Source organism: Pogona vitticeps, chromosome 1, assembly GCF_051106095.1.
Source record: "Pogona vitticeps strain Pit_001003342236 chromosome 1, PviZW2.1, whole genome shotgun sequence".
In the NCBI taxonomy this organism is placed as follows: domain Eukaryota; kingdom Metazoa; phylum Chordata; class Lepidosauria; order Squamata; family Agamidae; genus Pogona; species Pogona vitticeps.
Window position 1 is genome coordinate 236201564 of NC_135783.1, and position 18537 is coordinate 236220100.

General features: G+C 42.6%; 2 long non-coding RNA genes across 2 annotated transcripts in view; both read right to left on the bottom strand.

Moving 5' to 3' along the window:
* Positions 1–18537, bottom strand: part of LOC144583966 (uncharacterized) — a 42796-nt gene that overhangs the window by 13030 nt on the left and 11229 nt on the right. The gene's annotated exons all lie outside the window — the stretch shown is intronic.
* Positions 4718–15294, bottom strand: LOC144583973 (uncharacterized). Its single transcript, XR_013537923.1, has 2 exons — positions 11288–15294; positions 4718–5076 (listed from the first exon to the last, which is right to left on the bottom strand). It is a non-coding gene; the product is annotated as an uncharacterized LOC144583973 (long non-coding RNA).

Here is an 18537-nt window from a genome sequence, read left to right on the forward strand (position 1 = left end):
AACACATTATCTAGAACATCACATCAACAAAATACTATTAATTTTGTAGCTATTTTGCTTCTACTGTATTTTATTACATTGCAGCAATCCCTAAGGTCCAATTTTCATTACTCTGTTTGAGTTTGTTATCTTTCCCTGAGTTTAAAAAAAATGTCTAGATATACTCTTTCAAATGATACAAAATAAAGAACTACTTCTGATGTGGCAATTGTCAAGAACTGGAGGTACCACATATAGGAATTTAAGAGTTCCTCTTAATATTACATAAGCACATATTTCACTCTTGATTCCATATATGTCATTTGAATTTGCCTACTAGGGTGCCATTTTAGAAGAGGTAGTCATGTTAGGGCATGCTTCAAATATATATTGGTGGCTTTACTCAGAGAAATAGAGGCAAATAGCACTTGGAGACTCTTCAGAGCTGGGAAACTCATCAGTTTGCCATAGCACACACGTTGTTTACATGGATTAATCAGGTCTAGACTCCAAATACTTTTCCTAGGCAATCCCTTACAAACACAACACATAGCAGCAGCCTAGTTTAGATTTTAGGAAGGCCTAGATACCTGTTGCCTAATTTGTCTTGTTTGGTTTGGTTTTTTTGAAGGTGAGGCTTGTGTGTGGTCAATGGGACCATCCGAATCTCCTCCATAGCCAGGCTTGTTCAATGCAATCCACAGTCACAATCAAACAGAACCACACTTGCTAGAATGTAAGTCTATAGGCAGGGATTACCGTGAATGATGATTTTAATGGAAAGTGATTAGTGTGAATCAAGCATACTAGAAAGAATAAATGATAAGGGTAATTAAAAATTAAAAGAAACAAAGAACCGTGTATAATGGCAAAATAAGTTTTTACATAAAATATTAAAGTAACGGTTCCTTGGATCCTTTCCTATCAGCCAGCTTCGTCTAGAACCTCACATAAGGACTCCATAGATGCTTTATTTTAAGCTGTTAAGAACAACAGAAATGCTTTCCCAGTTAGTTGAGTCTCTGCTGGCCACTACTGATTGATTGATTGATTGATTGATTGATTGATTGATTGATTGATTGATTGATTGATTGATTGATTGATTGATTGATTGATTGATTGATTGATTGATTGATTGATTGATTGATTGATTGAGTCAATCAGAAAAAAATATTTTGAAACATTCCTGCTTTCCATTGGTTTTTAAATACTGGTTTATAGTATTGGGAACCATGTCCCAAGAAAGACAGCCTTTACGATATGTGCCGATGGGGATGCATTTCTCACACTAAGAATTGGGTGGATCTATTTATTTCTTCATTTTCTTCTCTGTATCAAACACGCCGTGCATGCTCAAGCACTACATATAAGTACACTTCTTTGTTGCTGGTGAGACCAGATCACACCATGACAAAGGACCTCATAAGGAGGAGTCTGTAGATACATGGAGTCTTTTGTGGCCAATGGCAAATGCATAGCAGCCAAGGAAATGGCTAGTTGGTGCATAGGTGATGGGCATCAGTACCCATGACAAAACGTGGTGTGTGAGAGGTCAAATCAAATGGTCCACTAATGTAGAGTGTTCAAATCCATTCTGAATAAAAATTATTACAGAATATATTGGGGGAACATAATGATGGTATACTTTTTAAAATGTCCTTGAAAAATAATTTTGCTTCAAAAATCTAATAGCCAATTAACATCTTAATATTTGTGTTTCATTGCCCCCCCTACCCCCACTGAGCTGGAAATGGGATGTATATGCACCATCAAGCACCATACAACATCCTCCTCATCAGTTCCCATGAGATACCATCCCTCATTGTGAAGGGCAGCGTACATTTGAAAACATTATAGTTCTCCTTTGAAATCTAAGGCTCAGGAAACCCCACAATGTCTCAAATAAGAGTATGGTTCAGGGTTTATCCAAAAAATTGTCTCCTGAAATGAAAGAACTATTGCCTGCTGAACAAGAAAGGACTTGCCAAGCTGATTTGAAAAGACTTCTTCATTATGGATGCAAATAAAGTTGGAGCTTAGGTATGGAATAGTTGGTTATTGGCAACACATGACTTCATCCTACACTGGCTACAAAGCAACTGGCCACAAACCAGCCAAAAGTATGAAGAAAACATGTGTCTGGAGAGAGAGGCTGGAAGAGAAAAGTATAGACCCAGACTGCGTTCCAAGCTGCCCAAGGCTGTTTTTGTTTCCCAGAATAGTTAACAGATGGTTCTATGCAAATAACTACCAGGCTTCAGGAAGTTTTGTGTGTGTGTGTGTGTGTGTGTGTGTGTGTGTGTGTGTGTGTGTGTGTGTGTGTGTGTCTTTAACTTTTTTTTTTTTAAAAAAAACCATTTAAAGCATGGCACTATGATGATCTGCATTGTGTGAAGTAATGGTCAGATTCCTGTTGTGAAATACTGTGCACATAAGGCAAATTGTGTGCAGAGGTTTCACCATTTGGGGGATACCTGGTGCACAGCTGGGTGTACAGCTAAGGGCACAACTGACCTAAGGGTGTGTCTGAGCACATGAGAAATAGCTGAAATGGTCACATGTATACTATGTTGTGATGCAAATGGACTTCTTTCTTATTTGGTTGGAACATTTAGTTACTCATCCAAGTAGCTTCTTCAGTCTGAGGAGAGTTGACTGAAGAAGCTACAATACTTGGATGGGTAGTGAAACATTTCAACCTAATAAGAAAGACGTCCAGTTGCCATGACTCAGCATGCAGATAAGTTCACCAGGATGACTGAGAATCTTCACAGATATGTAGTTATGCAGTTCTGGGTCTATGCTGTGCAAGCCCAAGAGGATTCTGATCAATATATTAGACAGAGAACCCAGTATTCTAGCCTAATTGAAGGCTGTTATGGTATTAAATGTATCACATTTAATTTTTAAATTTATCACATCACTCTTTGCTTCAAATGTAGCACATCACTCCAAATGTCTTTGTGGGTTACTCAGACAGAAGATGCACTTCTGTCATGTGGGCATTACATAATAGATAGATCTTATTCTGTCCCTAAGCCTTCTGCCTTCAAAAAACAGAACAGACCTGGGAGATTTTAAAGTCTGGGAATTTCTCTTTCACTTTCGTTATTGTCACAGGAAGTGGCCTTTGATAGAAGAATGAATGGAATAATGTTTGGAAGTAGAGATCAGAATGGAATAATGAATTCAGTTAACATCGTTAGTAAAAATCATTGAGTGATTTGGATCAAAGACAGTGGAGGGATGGTCAAAAGACAAGAAGACAGTGGAGTTAGGATGGAGAAAGAGTGAATTAAGCTTTCTTATTAGGCTATATTAATGTATGTAAGAGGGTTAGGGTTGCAGTCAGCTGGGTAGCAACTTCTCTACCTCCCTCTGTTGGATTGAGAGATCTAAAGTGGGTTTCTACTGACATTCACATCTCTCGTTCACTGGCTGACTTCACTTGAACTTGTGTAGAAAGCCCTTTCAAGGTTTCTGAATAATATATGGATGCAATCCTGTTACTGTAATGTATGGTGTATACGACTGATGGGGCATCAGCAGCAGTGACTTTTTAAAATTAATTAGTCCCAGTTTCCCTGTTGAAGCTCCTGAGGCACCTTGGCAACCCCTACCATCTTTGGGAACCTGTGGACAAGAGGGAAAAAGTCTTTCCCCAAATTGCTACCACCAGTAAAGTAATTCCAGCGGCAGTGATTTTCAGTAATTAAAGACATCTCCCACCTATCTTGTGGCTTTCACAGATTCCTGATAATGAAAGGGTTTACTGGTGAGTTTTGGGAGAGAAGTCAGACACGCTCAGTTGAACACACACAAACGCACACCCTTCTGATTATGTCATTATGAGTCTTCCATGGCATGTTACAGGAACAGGATTTCAGATCTGTAAGTATAAAGAACAAGCAAACAAATATCCTAGTGAATAGTTTTGACATGCCCGAGATGGCTTTCTCTCACTGTGTTTCTCAAATGGCAATCTTTCTTGCTAGATAGCAAGCGGAGGTGGTGACATTTTGAAGCACTACGCTATGCCAGGGTAGAACCAGAGTTTGCTATGGTTTCAAAGAAAGAACAAAAGTAAAAGTTCTCTTGGACTTGCACAAAGACTTGATGTGACTACAATGGGTCTCTGATCCGGACATAATGTATGTTATTGCATCCGTTCAGAAACCTGTCTGGCAAAGTAATGGAAACATGTTGCAGCTGCTTTGATGCAAACCACAAATCTTTTTCCCTAAGAAAAACGATTAAGAAGAAACACTGTACTAAGCAGGCCTAAACACTTCCTCATTTGCCAAAAGTTCAATACATTCTGACTGTCATTCTAAATTTATCAGCTTTCTGAGAACCTGACACTTCTTTTTTTCTGATCAGCCAGAAGGAGTGAAATATATTACAAAATCTGGCAATAAATGTTTAACCACAGCCACCACTTCCAGTGAAATCACTTCAGCCTGAGAACATGCATTTGCTTATTCAATACGTATAGTGACAGGAAATCATGTCAAAATATGAGGCCAGTTTTATTACTGCAGAAGAACGTGAACAGAACTGAGTCTTGGGGGTGCATTTTGGCCATGGCTAGAGTATGAAAGTGCAACTTCTTTTTTGCTATGCCTAACAACCACTGTCTCACTGAATATTTTGAATTTTGACTGCATAGTTCCAAATTTTGGAAAGGCAGGTGAGGATTGAGAGGCTTTTCAAAGAGCAGTTTGTAGTGAGCTGGTGGTTTGTTTGTTTGTTTGTTTATTTTTGGCCTGACCTCACAAAGCATGCCTGCTAGACATGGATGAAATGAGGAGTTATAAACCCATTCCCTGAGGTATACAGATCAATTTGTGACTTCTGAGGTTTGTGTGCTTCTATCCTCCAATTAGCTCATGATGTTATTTGCTTGGATTTTTCTGGCGGTCCCTTACTTCAGGGGGTTGGAATAAGTTGCAACATTTACAGATGTATTCAAATTATTCTAAAAAATACTAGCACAACTAATAACTGACCAATCTGACCTATCTGAATAGAATGTTAACTTCATATTTCTGCTCTCTGGGGAGAAAAAAAACAGAGCATAGGAGTTTCTCAAAGTACCTAGTGTTACATACAGCCCTGATGTTACCTGTCTGTCATGGGTTTGGAGGGAAAGTTCCATCCTATGGGGAGTGGAAGGCGGGACATCAGGAGGAGGGGCTGTACTGTATATATATGTGGAGCGTGTGTGGTGAAGTTAGGGAGATGCTGGGTTGTGACGAAGCAGCAGCTGGGAAGAAGAAGCTGGTGTGGGAGTCTGTGTGTCAGACAGGGTACTACTGTGTGTCAGAGTACCAACCTGATAGGTTCAGGTGTCTGTTGGTTATCCAGAACTGATAGGTTCAGGGTCTGTGCTTCAAGTTAAGGGTTCTGTGTGAACCAACCTGTGTGTATGTATGAGTGAAACTAAGCCACGTTACTAAATCTTATTCACCTGATCATTTTATTTTCCCTGTGTGTTGTATTTAATAAACCTTATTCTTTATTGTTTAAAAATCCATCCCTGGTCTGTGTGACTTCTTATAGGGAATGGTTGGTGGCAGCTTAGTTAACGTGTGGCAGATCCCAGTAGGTCTGGGTTTGTCACATTGATTGGTGTCCAGCGTGTGGGATATGACTGGTCCAGTTGTCCAGCGGTCCAGCAAAGCCTTGGCAAGTGTGCCCAGAGCAAGGGGGGTCTAGTCAGGGACAATCTGAGAGCGCGTAGGTAATCTTCTAGGTGTGCCTCACGGGGGGGTGCACTAGTAGAAGAACGTGTAACCTCAGATTGGGGGCTAGATTAGGGAGCTCTGAGGCAGCCTGTTTTGGCGGGAAAAAGCTGAGGCAAAACTGTGAAATAGCAGTGAGCTAGTTTGCCTGCTGAGAGGCCCAGCAGAGGGGGGTAGACTCTAACTCGCTACAGTTGCAAGTAGTGCTGAAGGACAGCAGCAATCTATAGGGAAAGCTGGTTCTGAGGCAAAAGAAAAAAAAAGTGGTCGTTTTATTTTGAGGCTTGACTTTTTAAAGCAGCCTGTTCTGAGGGGGGATTATGCCCTTGACTCGAAGCCAGATGGCAGAAATGGGTGAAGTGAAAGACCCCCAGGTAGACCAAGGTTCTGAGGATGAATTTGGCTCAGTGCAGGGTGACAGCACGGGAGAACAGAACCCAGAACTTAGAAAATTGCTCATAGCCCAACAGCATGAACTGAGGGTGAGGGAAATGGAGGAAAGATTAGAGAGAGAAAGAAGGGAGGAAAGGGAGAAACAGAGACAATTTGAATTGGCATTGGAGAGAGAGAAAATGGCGTTTGAGCTAAGAAAATTGGAACTGATGAATCAGAACAATAATAACAATAGGGATTCTGAGGGAGGCCAATTGTCTAAAGCTGACCTGAAGAAATTCCCTGTGTACCACAAGGGAGATTGTCCTGAGGTGTTCTTTTCCTTAGTGGAAAGAGCGTTTGTGGACTTCTCAGTAAGGGAAACTGAGAAGATGACCATAATGCGATCTTTAATCAGTGGTAGCCTGGCTGAAGTCTATGCCGAGATGCCTGAGGAACTGATGAAAGATTTTGCAGAGTTTAAAAAACTGGTGTTTGCAAGACATGGGATAAATGCGGAACAGCTGAGGCAAAGATTCAGGTCCCTCACAAAGAAACCAGAGCAGACTTTTACCCAAGTGGGGGCTCAATTGGTGAGGCTGCTAGAGAAATGGCTATCTCAGGAGGGGACAGAGACCTTTCAGCAGCTCAAAGACTTGATAGCGCTGGAACAGTTCTATTCAGTCCTGCATGGGGAACTGAAATTCCAGGTGAGGGAAAGGAAACCGAAATCTGTGGCCGAAGCAGCAGAGATTGCAGATTTTATTTATCAAATAAGAAAACCCTTAGGTGCTGAGTGGAAATCTGTAGATAAACCTAAAGAAACCTACAGCAAGTACTCTCAGGGACCAGGGAAAAGCCAGCAAGGGGGAGGGGCCCATGGTGAAGGGAAGCCCTCAGACATGAAACCAAGACCTCAGATTTTGGAGGGAAAACCAAAACAAGATGAGAGAGACTCAAAATACACCAGAAAATGTTATTTCTGTCAGGGAAAGGGCCATCTAATCTCAGAGTGTGAGAAATTAAAGCAGCTAAAAGGAATTGTGCCTCAGGATTCGAGTGGGACCAAGCCAAAAGCTGTGTTCTGTGTCCAGAAAGAGCAAGGCTCATTGTCACTGAGGGAGCCTGTTGCCATGGCTACTCAATCTGAAACAGCTACATCTGCTGATCAGGCTGAGGAAAATGGTCCTCTTGTAGAGGTCAGGCGCTGCCTACTGGTGAGAACAGATTCTCAATTGTTTGAGACAGCAGGGGTGGACGTAGGAATACTTGACCATCAGTATCGGGGGCTGCGGGACACTTGTTCTCAGGTGACCCTGTGCCATCCAGATATTATTCCTAGGGAGTATGTAATCCCAAATGAGAGCATGAAGGTGGCAGGGATTGAGGGGCAGGTGATCTCTCTGCCAGGAGCGGAGGTGCCTGTGAACTTTCAAGGCTGGAGGGGAGTGTGGCGGCTAGCGATTTCATCGACTCTGCCAGCAGCCGTGCTCGTGGGAAATGACCTGGCTGAACATGTGAAACGGGTGCTAGTGATTACACGTTCACAAGCCACCACGGGGACAGTTCAGGGGGGTAATGATGAGCCAGAGACGGAAGCAGAGGGGAGTTCAGAAGCTGTGGTGGAAACCTTAACCACAGACAGCAGATTTGGACAAGAGCAAAAGGCAGACGCCACTCTCCAAAAGTGTTTTGAACAGGTGACTGACGCCCAGCTAACACCTGAAACCCCAGTGAGATTTCTGGAGAAAAAGGGGATTTTGTATAGAGAGACCCTGAGGAATATCTCAAAAGGGGGAGATGGGATCAGAAGTCAGCTGGTGGTACCTGAAAAGTATCACCCCATGATCTTACAAAGGGGGCACTCTGACATGTTTGCTGCACACTTAGGGGTGAACAAAACACAGCAGAGAATCACACAGAATTTTTACTGGCCTGACATAGGGAAGCAGATCAGGGAGTTCTGTAAACAATGTGATGTGTGTCAAAGGCAGGGGAATAACCGCGACAGGACCAAAGCAAAGTTGTGCCCTTTGCCTGTGATTGACACTCCGTTCAAATGCATAGGGGTGGATATAGTGGGACCTTTGCCCAAGGCCACAAAGAGGGGGAACAGGTTCATTCTCACCATTGTGGACCATGCCACGAGGTACCCTGAAGCCATACCCTTGACGAACATTGAAACTAACACAGTGGCAGATGCCTTGGTGGGGTATATGTCCAGGATGGGATTTGCCTCAGAAATAATCACAGATTTGGGCGCATCGTTCACATCAAAGCTCATGAAACGCTTATGGCAAATCTGTGGAATTAAGCACAAGGAAACCACTGCCTATCATCCTGAAAGTAATGGGTTAACGGAGAAGTTCAATGGGACTCTAATGCGCATGATTAGGGCTTACTTGGCAGAGAATCCAAACAACTGGGACCAGAAGCTGCAATCCCTTTTGTTTGCTTATCGATCAGTGCCACAAGCCAGTACCGGGTTCAGTCCATTTGAACTTTTATTCGGGAGAAGGGTGAAAGGGCCCCTTGATTTGATCAAACAAAATTGGGAGCAGATCACCCAGGATGACCCTCAAGACGTTGTGACATACATAGACACCTTGATGAATGACCTAAAGAGAAATCTAGAGCTGGCAGCAGAAAACCTGCAAGCTCAGAAGGTCAGACAGAAAACATGGTATGACCACAAAGCTAGAGAGAGGCACTTTGACCCAGGGGAGGAAGTGCTTTGGCTTAGGCCCTGCAGAGAGAATAAACTGCAGCTCAAATGGGCAGGACCATATAGGGTCATTTCCAAGATGTCAGACCTGAACTACCTAATAGAGCAGGAGGAGAACCAAGCAAGGAGGGTGGTTCATGTGAATGCCCTAAAACCCTACTACAAAGGGGAACAGAGGGTTTTATTCGCGATAAAAGCAGCTGAGAGTGAGGAAGCGGAATTCCCCTTCTGGGAGGGTAGAGGGGAAGTAAAATACAACCCAGAGGAGGTAAAGATCAGTCCTGCACTCACCCAAGACCAGCAGCAAGAACTAAAAATGCTGCTCATTAAATATCAACAGGTGTTTTCCAACAAGCCGGGGATAGTGAAGGGAGTGATGCATCGGATCCACACAGGGGATGCACCCCCGCAGGCAGTATCCCCATACCGAGTAACGGGACCCTATAGGGACAAGGTGCGGAAGGAGCTGGACGAGATGCTTAGAGAGAACATAATCGTCCCCTCTTCTAGTCCTTGGTCCTCTCCGATAGTCCTTGTGGACAAGCCTGATGGGAGCATTAGGTTTTGTGTCGATTACAGGAAATTAAACCGCGTAACCACTCCTGATGCCTACCCAATGCCCAGGCTAGACAACCTGATTGAAACCATAGGGGGTTGTCGGTTCATCTCATCATTGGACCTGGTAAAGGGATATTGGCAATTAAGAATTGATCCCAGGGATCAAGAAAAGACTGCCTTTTGCAGCCCTTTTGGTCTCTATGAGTTTCGAGTCCTGAGCTTTGGTCTCAGAAATGCACCAGCCACATTCCAAAGGCTGATGGACCAGACCTTGGCAGGGCTCAGTGACTTTACAGTGGCCTACATTGACGACATAGGGATCTTCAGTAATACCTGGGAAGATCACCTGATACACCTGGAATTAGTGCTGCAGAGGTTAAGTGCAGCAGGGCTAACAGTAAAGGCCAGCAAGTGTCAGCTGGGTAGCCCAGAAATAAAATACTTGGGTCACATGGTAGGGGGAGGAGTGATAAAACCCCTGGAGGCCAAAATAGAAGCTGTTCGTGATTGGCCCAGACCCAACACCAAGAAAAAAGTCAAATCATTTTTTGGGTTGGTGGGCTACTACAGAAAGTTCATCCCGAGGTTTAGCGAGATTGCGGCTCCGCTGACCGATCTGACGAGGAAGAAGGCTGATGACCGCATCCCGTGGACCAGCGACTGTGAGGAGGCGTTCCAGAGGTTGAAGCAGGCGCTCATCAACTATCCAGTGCTGCGGGCTCCAGACTTCGACCGGGAGTTCATCATCTACACCGATGCGTCTAACAGCGGGGTAGGAGCAGTTCTGTGCCAGGAGGATGAGAATGGTGACCAGCATCCAGTGTCCTACCTGAGTAGGAAACTTCAAAAAGGTGAGAGACATTTGGCAACCGTGGAGAAGGAGTGTTTGGCCATAGTCTACGCGATCCAGAAGGCCAAGCCTTACATCTGGGGAAGACATTTTGTTCTGTGTACTGACCATTCACCACTGCAATGGTTAAAGACAATGAAAACCCACAATAGCAAACTTATGAGGTGGGCTTTAAACCTACAGGACTATGACTTTGAAGTGAAGGTGGTCAGAGGGTCAGTGAACTGTGTTGCTGATGGCTTGTCAAGAAGACCTGAAGAATGAAGACGGCGAAAGAAACATGTACTATGTGTATATATTGATGACAAAAAGTTAAATGTACCTGTTTTTTGACCTTGGTTTGTATGAATAAAGGTAAATTGATGTAATGTATATGGTAAATGTTTAAATGTCTAATTGCTATGGTTAACTTAGAATGTAAGTATAAGTATGATATGGTATGTATAACTGTTTTGTGTGTTTTATTCAGGTTGTTTTTTGGGAAAAAGCACCTTAGCTTTCCCCCTACAAAACAACTTATAAAGAGGGGAGGTGTTACATACAGCCCTGATGTTACCTGTCTGTCATGGGTTTGGAGGGAAAGTTCCATCCTATGGGGAGTGGAAGGCGGGACATCAGGAGGAGGGGCTGTACTGTATATATATGTGGAGCGTGTGTTGTGAAGTTAGGGAGATGCTGGGTTGTGACGAAGCAGCAGCTGGGAAGAAGAAGAAGCTGGTGTGGGAGTCTGTGTGTCAGACAGGGTACTACTGTGTGTCAGAGTACCAACCTGATAGGTTCAGGTGTCTGTTGGTTAGCCAGAACTGATAGGTTCAGGGTCTGTGCTTCAAGTTAAGGGTTCTGTGTGAACCAACCTGTGTGTATGTATGAGTGAAACTAAGCCACGTTACTAAATCTTATTCACCTGATCATTTTATTTTCCCTGTGTGTTGTATTTAATAAACCTTATTCTTTATTGTTTAAAAATCCATCCCTGGTCTGTGTGACTTCTTATAGGGAATGGTTGGTGGCAGCTTAGTTAACGTGTGGCAGATCCCAGTAGGTCTGGGTTTGTCACACCTAGCAGGCCACAATACATACCTCTTGGAGTCAGACCTGTCTTTAAATCCTTTCCACACAAATCATACTTTCAGATGTCATCCATGAGAATCAAGAGGGCTTCAAATACCTTGTTTTATCTGGATAATGCCCAGAGGAGTCTTCCCTTGGTTTACAGAAGGACAAAAAAAACCCCCAACATTATTTAAATCTCTACTCAGCATTCCCTAGATATTTTCAATAAGATGTTCTTTTCAGTAATTTACTTGATTGACTCGTAAATAACAGTAGAAACTTCCAGAATGGTGATGTTTAATATATGCAGGTACTCATAATAACATCTTGCATGCACAAACGCTGGCTATAAGTGGGAGCGGGCTTTTACAGCCTAATATGATTGTCCTTTGTCACTAACTTGATTGATAGTTCTTTCTTCTGCCTCTGGCATTTGAAGCGATTCCCCACCTGTTGTCTTTGTTCTTCTTGTAACCTCTGATCAAGCAACAAGCATAGGAGACTCATTTACTCATTTCCCCCCATTTTTAATTCTTCTGACAGTAACTACAAATGGTAACTGTAAGTAAATATATCTTTTTATACTTTAAATGCTTCTAGAGTACTTTTATCATAGCAAAGTGCTAGTTCATGTGGAAAAGAAACCAAAGGGATTTAGCTGATCTTTCTAAAGACCTGAGATTTATCTGATTTTTCTAAATTTTCTGTGCTGTGTTGTTTTTTCTACTTTATACTCTGCTAACAGGGTTGCATTGCCACTTCTCATTAATTTTAGCAAGCAAGCGAAATAAGTTTATTGTGTGGCACACAGGCCATTGCAACATACATTGGATAAAACAATATAAAATGGTATAAACAACATAATATACTCCATTAAAATATAGTACAATAAAATATTAAAAGTCATTTTAGTAGACAAATGCAAGTTCATCACTGAAGTTCATACTCTCTCTTTGGCTGCATGACATTGCTTCTCTGCAGAAGAGGAGGGAATATCCTTTGCTTTGGGAAAACACTCTCACATGTTCATCTCTTGACCTTTGGGTTCACCATTATGTAAACTATACATACACAAACATACATCTCCTTGCATCTGCCTTCTCACTTGTGATGCCCTTGTGCCAGCTTGCCATTTGGCCCATAAGAATGAATACTTAAAAATGCCAGAAGCTACTCACACTTTTTTCCTGGTATACTGCAGAGGCAACCTTGCCATCACACCAAGCCAATCCTTATTTATTGCCAGCTTCATCAGGGAGGAAGGGATGCAGGTATGGATAAGCACTGAAGCACCTTAGCAATATACCATTAACAGTTAGTACACAAGAGTCCTAGTAAATCCCATAATTGCCATCACCAAGAAACAACAAAGGAGACAAAACAAGGCAGAACAAAGACTGCATTTGGATAATCCCAAATCCTTGATCCAACAAGAGACGGAGAGAAATGATTACTAGAATTTATTTAAATGCTCAGAATAGAAATCTGGCTAAGTTAATTTCCCAAGCACAATTTTTTTTATTCACCCCAAATTATAAGATTCTCTTCAGTTAGAGGTACAATTCATTTGCAGTGACTGTGAAAAAGTGTACCAAAAATTCACATAGAGGTTGGAAGGCTGCCCAGTGGATTGGTGGCTGTGTAATATGGCTGGCGGCCCAGACTTAGGAAACAGCACAAACCATTAGTAATGGAAGCCCATCCCCATTCCTCTGAATACTCCAGCTAGCTGTTTGTTTCAGATCATAATATAATAATCCAAACAACCCATTTTTTCCCAGCTGTTCATTTCAGGAATGATAGTATTAGAAGATTCCAGTCTCACTTTAAAACAGACAGTATCAATAACATGAATGGATTTATTTATCTCTTTTGAAGATAGCTAATGAAATGTCTGAAAACAGACAGAAAGTAATAAATAGTATCTGCAGCAAGTTCTTCAAAAGTGCCAAGAGATATAGCAGCCAAATTTCTTATTACTGATAATAGCTTAAGTGAAAAAGCTAACCAATTTTCTGTTATGTCTAACACATTTTCAGTTTAACAACTCCTCAAGAAATTTTAAAAAGAAGTCAAGAAATAGAGTCTATCTAGTACCATGCTGAAAATTTCCCCCCATTAGAATTTCAATCATTCTCTTTTGATTTGATAGAGAAGACATTCCCTTTGAAAAGAAGTTCAAAGGAGGAGAATTTCAGAGACATTCTCATGAATGAAGTTCAGGATTCTTGTGCTTCCTTATGAGGCAGCTGAGGAGTGTGTGTGAATGTCATGCCTTTTAGTGTGCAGTCATCTTGGTGGCATCTAGTAGCCTTTCCAGCTTCCCAGACTTCAAATGAAGTCCAGGAGAAGGACATCATAAGGTCTCATCTGCCATTCTGCTTTTTTAGATCAAGAAGTGTGGGTAAACCAGGGAAGCTGCAAAGCACCAAGGTGATATGCAACAGAAAGAAATGATGGTGGGGGGGAGCAAAGGTTCCTTCCATCCTGGAACATTACTGTAAGCTCAAAAATATCAGATTGTGAGAATGAGGCAGAAGACTTGAAGATTATGGAACAGATTTACATTTTTCCTGGAGGCAGACACAACACTGCTGTCCCTTGTACACATTTTACAGGGAAGGATCTGTACTACAATCTTCGGGAGAGACAAAATGTATGTAGAATTATGTCTTTCAACATTGTGTTTGGGAGGCCATGGGGTAAGGTGGTAAATCCTGAAGTACAATTGCTAAGCAAAAATATTTTCAGGATGCATTTTTCTAAGAAGAAGTAGCCTGAGGGGTTTCTTTCTTTCTTTCTTTCTTTCTTTCTTTCTTTCTTTCTTTCTTTCTTTCTTTCTTTCTTTCTTTCTTTCTTTCTTTCTTTCTTTCTTTCTTTCTTTCTTTCTTTCTTTCTTTCTGTCTGTCTGTCTGTCTGTCTGTCTGTCTGTCTGTCTGTCTGTCTGTCTGTCTGTCTGTCCCCTAGAAAGAGGCCACTTCTTAGATTTCCCCCAAATTTCTTAGAATATTTTTGGTGGCTGCTTTCCTCCTTCGCCCCCCCCCCCGGGCCCCATTTCTTAGACTGACACAAGAACAATGATTCCCAGCTTTGGTTTCCAGATGTTCTCAGATTCAAACTGCTGAAAGTCTTCACCACTAGCTGTGGTGGCCAGGATTTCAGGGAACTGTAGTTCAAGAGCCTCTAGGGACCCAAGGTTGGGAACCACTAGATCAACGGTGGCGAGCCTATGGCACGTGTGCCTCAGCTGGAACACAGAGCCCTCTCTGTGGGCACGTGAGCCAAAAGTCGCTGGATCGCTGCGGGTGCAAGAGGTGTGCAGGGCCCAAAAGGCAGGTCCCAAGGCAGAGCTTCACCTGTGTCGGGCTTCCCACATCTCTCACCCTGAGCTGGCCGGGAGGGCCTCTCCTCCAGCCCCGGCTTTCCCCTGCTCTTGGAGACTGGGAGGCATTTCATCCCTGCGCCGGGTGGGGTTTGGGCCTGATGTCACAGGAAGTGAGGAGAGCTCCCCTTCAGAGCTGCCAAGTGCTGCCAAGTGGACAGCTTCCTTCTGAGACTTCCGCACAGTGGAGTGGAGCTGAGTGAGTCCTTGCCTTGCCTCGGGCCAGCACGCTCTTCTTACACCTGCCTCCAGGAACGGGCCCCACTCCCAGGAGCCCCAGGCAGAGTCTAAACAATGCTCTCACTAAATATTGCCTCCTACCACAGCCCACCTTCCCCCCCCCCCGGGCAGCTTGAGAACTCTATCCCAACACAGGAAGCACCCACACAATTCATTGGGGTGCAAGAAAGCTCATCCACAGTCTCCTCCCTTTTGACACATGCCTGGCATGCTGGCAGCGAAATCCTTCCCAGGTACACCTTGAGTTTCATGCTGGGCATCTGGACACCTTCTGGAGTTTTGATCTGGTTTGGCTTGTTTCAAGTGTGAGAAAAGTAATATTGTAATAAACCCCGAGATATCGAGGCACCGTTGCAGCTATTTTTTCCTATGACCTCTTCCCAGTGGGACCCATGGGTCTCCCCATCCCTGCCACCCAGCCAGGTTGAATAAGCTTGGGATGTGGGGCCATGAGGCAACATGGTCAGAGCGGGGAGTTTGGGGGTGGGCAATGCATCAAAAGGTGGCCCAGGGAGCTGAACTTTACTTCAAAGTAAAGCTTGCACTAGCTGCAGATTTCCTTTCTCAGACCCTGGTTTCATAAGATGACTAAAAATTTCCATACATTTGTTTAAAACACACACACACACACACACACACACACAGAGGACAGACATCTATTGGACAAGGACCATAAACATTTAAAATTGGATCAAATTATTCTTTAGACTGTGAATGCAGTACCTCTTTACAGCCAACAGTGAGCCTAATAAATGCAAGTTTGGAAATAGCCCCATATAAGTTATATAATTATATAAAAAAACCTAAAATCTCAGTACAGTATTCAGGTTTAATTGCAGTGTTGGAACTTCGAAATAAATAAGTTGGGTTCGTGTTGCAGTTTGGGCACTCAGGCTCAAAAAGGTTCACCATCACTGCCCTAGATCAAGGAAATTCTTGACAAAGTAAAATTGTTTGTTTTGGATATGGAATTCTGTATTAAGTCTCTGTTACCTTAGACAATAATTACTGATGTAAGAAGAATGTGGCATGATTTTTTTTTTTTATCTAGTGCACTGCAGTTTTCTGTAGGTGCTTCACAACCACCACTTAAATAAATAGAATTCTTTTTCTGACAGACAAGAAAGCAGTGGTAAAATACAACCAACTGCAGAGTGGAGGATTAAGCTAATGGCTTTGACAAGAGAAGAGAGAAAAAGAAAATGTCTGCCTTTTCTTTCTTTATGATTATGGAGGGAAAATCCAGATTATTTATTTATTTTTGCTTGAGGAGATATGGCAGTAAATTGTTGTTCTGCTAAGCTTAATGTTTTCCTATATCACATGCCACAGTGGTATTCCCACAAGGAATGAAAGGTATTAACTTTACAAGGGATAGAAAATTGAGAGGATAAGCAAATATCTGCACGCTTATCCAGCTGCCCCAAGCTTAACAGGATTAGCTGTAATCATGATAACTCTGGATGGTAGTTTGTCTGAGTTTTTAGTATACAAGCCTCTCTCTCCCCCACCCCGTATACATGCCATTATATGTCTTCTTTGCCCAGCTATTAAATAATAATTCGTGACTTGTTGCCATTATAGGAAATGGATGGATTATAAAATTACACCAGACTCGTCTAAAGCAAAATTACACCGCAATTCTAGCTGTTGCTGCATGGAAGAAAATCTAAGGAATTTTGAGAAAAGCAAAATTCTTTAAGACTAGCAAAATGTTGGGGAGGGTGAGAGAGATACTGGAAAAATCACTAAGTTGCTGCCCAATGCCACATTCATTGATATTTTGCAGTGAATTTAGAGCTGAAAACTTTGAGGAATCGGGGACTAAGTGGCTGTCCACATGTGCATTTGTTCCACTGTTTGGTGTGCTGATGGGTCAAGTGGGTCTGCTCTTCATTCCAGCATCCACACATGGACATCACTGGAGTGGACTAATTTGCCACAACCCACACCTTTTTAAATTCCTGTCAGAGAGTTCCATTACTATGGTATGGATTGGAATGGACTAAACTAGACACTTGCAGCTCCTTCCAGGGTCAATTTTCAGTACTCTGAAGTGGATTCTGAGTCACTTTAGGATATCAGAAATTGAACACTTCCCCTGATCTTCTATGGAGGGTCAGGGTTTTTTTTTAATGTCTGCTTGATCTTCGCTGGTGAGATGAATCACTTTGTTGAAATGTCCCCCCCCCCTTGCCTGTCTGTGTGTTGCTGATCAAAATCATGGCTGTGAACAGGTTCTCTTTTGGCAATACACCAACAGGCAATAATTTTTCAAAAACATTTTAGAAGAAGTGATTCATTGGCTCAGTGATGATCTAGCAGATGTAAACAAAATGTTTTCACTTCCCCTGACCCTCTGCTGATGATATGGGGGCGTGCTTAAATGACAGTGGGTAGGGCTACAAAGAGATATTTGCCCTTTAGACAGGAGGAGTACAATAAATGGCACATTGCTCCTCCCTTGACTTCAACCAACTCTTTGCAGCCTGATCCAGGCCACACCCAATAGCCAGTCAGGATAGGCCCTAACATATAAACTACTTAGGAGTGGTGTGTGAGAGAAGGAGACAGGATATGGGTGGGAGTGCAGGTGTAACACACAATTTATATGCACTGAGCCATGTTTTTAAAAGATTTTCCTTAAACCCTGTGTGACATTTTGTACAGATGTGTAATTATTTCATTGTGTGTGAGTGTGATAAAGTTGTGTGTTTAGATGTGTTTTTCCAATTACCAGTTTTACAATTGTTGTAGGATTTCTTAGCAGACTGGACGGCATTGCAATAATGGCCAGACATCTTTTTTTATAGCAGCCAAATGATCATTGGAGGAAACTCTTCTCCATGTGCTCTCCAGCCTTCTCGTAGCTTGTTTCAGGATTTGCAGCTCCCCAGTAAACCAGGAGGAAGAGTGGGCCCTGAAATGGAGAGTGCTTGGGTACAATGGTGTCAACAGCCCAGGCTGCCACTGCATACTGTTCAGTAAACTGGGCTTCAACTCCATTGCCAGCCAACCTATATGGAAACCCACCGAAGGCATTTCGGAATCCAATCGGATTCAATGAGTCATCTAAACTATTTAAATTTGGCAGTAGCTTAGGGGCGACCAAGATCCTCTTGCTCTAACTTCTTACATAATGTTGTAGCTGCTGCCTTCCCCTTATTCTAATAGCTTCTTGTTGACTTTCCACACTAATCTATATCACTTACATTTACTATGGGTTACATTTTGGTAAAGAAAAACACATACAAAATCATGTATAGTTTTTTTGCACAGCTTAGAATTATACTTGGAAAATATTGCCAAAGTTAACATGGGAAATCTGTATATCATTGAAAGTGCATAAAATGTGCAAACTTTGAAAGAAAACGTACATTATAGTTGTAGGAGAAGAAGAAAACATCTAGCAGCTAGAGATGTGGGTTGGGAAGAATTGTTTTCTCAGCTATATTTGGGACAGGACCTCTCAGGATGGCAAGACAGATTATCAAGGATACATCAGTCCTGCTGGGAGTTTTCACATCCACCATGAGAGCAAGACCACAAGTGTTTTTCTTCTTGTGGGTCTGCCATATTATGCACAAAATGTTTCAGCACAAAGCCACTGCCTTTTCCTACTGTGAACCAAAGC